The 1338-nt window shown below is 28.0% G+C and overlaps 1 non-coding gene across 1 annotated transcript; it reads left to right on the forward strand.

Annotated features, from left to right (window-relative positions):
• The first annotated feature begins 926 nt into the window (after positions 1 to 926).
• On the forward strand, positions 927 to 1035 carry LOC134374174 (U6 spliceosomal RNA). The gene has a single exon (XR_010023049.1). It is a non-coding gene; the product is annotated as a U6 spliceosomal RNA (small nuclear RNA).
• Positions 1036 to 1338: the final 303 nt, after the last annotated feature.

Here is a 1338-nt window from a genome sequence, read left to right on the forward strand (position 1 = left end):
TGTGTAGAAACAGGCTTCATGTACCACTCTCAGGAGTGTCAACTGGTATAACCATTTTAAGAGAAATTTGGTATTCTGTATCAAAAGCCTTAAAATTTACCCTACAGAAATTAAAGTGTTGAAAAGTGTGTTTGGTCAATTGAGGCAATGTAAACAATAGTTAAAAAAAATTAAAATTACCTACTGTTCAACATAGGGGATTTGTTAAACAAAGGGTGATATATTATACCATGAGGTTATTATGCAGTCATTAAGAATCATGATTTAGATGTATGTAAACATAAAGTGTATAGACACAGTTTAGAGAAATTGCATGTATAAAACAGAATCTAAAATATAATATTGTTTATAAAAATGTACACATAAGTTTATATACATATACACGTGTTCATTTTTAAAAGTTCAGAAGTATATAGACTAAAATGATATAAAAAAGTTATCCCTGCATGGTTATAGTAACATGTTTTTCCTCTTTAATTACCTGTACTTTTTTCACTTTTCTATATTATGATTTTATTTTTTTAAGAAAAATAAAGGTTTAATTCCCATTTTTAATAAATTAAAAATAAGGAGTGAAAAATACATACTATCTCTTAAATAAGAAAAGAAGAATCTGAAACAGTCAAGATAATGTCATTCCATCTTTGTAAAAATCTGTATAGTTTATAGTAATATTATATTATATTACATTATGAGAATATATGAGTACAATGAATTCAAAATTTTCTCTGAGTAGCAGGATTAAGGATGAATTTTATTTTTCTTCATTTTGCTTATCTGCATTTTATTGTGCACTGCTTTTATAATTAAAATGTGTTATATTTAAAGGACCTATTATTAGTGATAAATATTAATGAGTTGTATGAATAATAGAGTTCAAAAATCACATAACTACAGCCAAAAAAAAAAGTACTAGCATTTAAAATGGGTTGAACATTGGCAGCACATATACTAAAATTGGAACAATACAGAGAAGATTAGCATGGCCCCTGCACAAGGATGACACGCAAAATGGTTAAACAAATGTACATTGTTAAATTTAGAAAGATGGAAATCATAGAGTATGTCCTATGACCAGTAAATCAAGAACAAATAACAGAAAGATATTTGGAAATATATCCAAATTTTTAGAAAATAAAGCATTTTTAAATTTAAAACAATGTAAGTTATTAATTCTCCCCTAACACTCAGAGATTTGTCCACTGCGGTGCCTAGAGGAGAAGATTAAAACTATACCACTTAACACAATTTGAAAATATGAGGATCCTAGCAAGCACACTGACCTGAAATGTCAGTATGGCTCACTTAGGGAGAGCCATCAATTTGTTCGTTTCTAGG

This window comes from Cynocephalus volans, chromosome 3 (assembly GCF_027409185.1).
Source record: "Cynocephalus volans isolate mCynVol1 chromosome 3, mCynVol1.pri, whole genome shotgun sequence".
Lineage (NCBI taxonomy): Eukaryota > Metazoa > Chordata > Mammalia > Dermoptera > Cynocephalidae > Cynocephalus > Cynocephalus volans.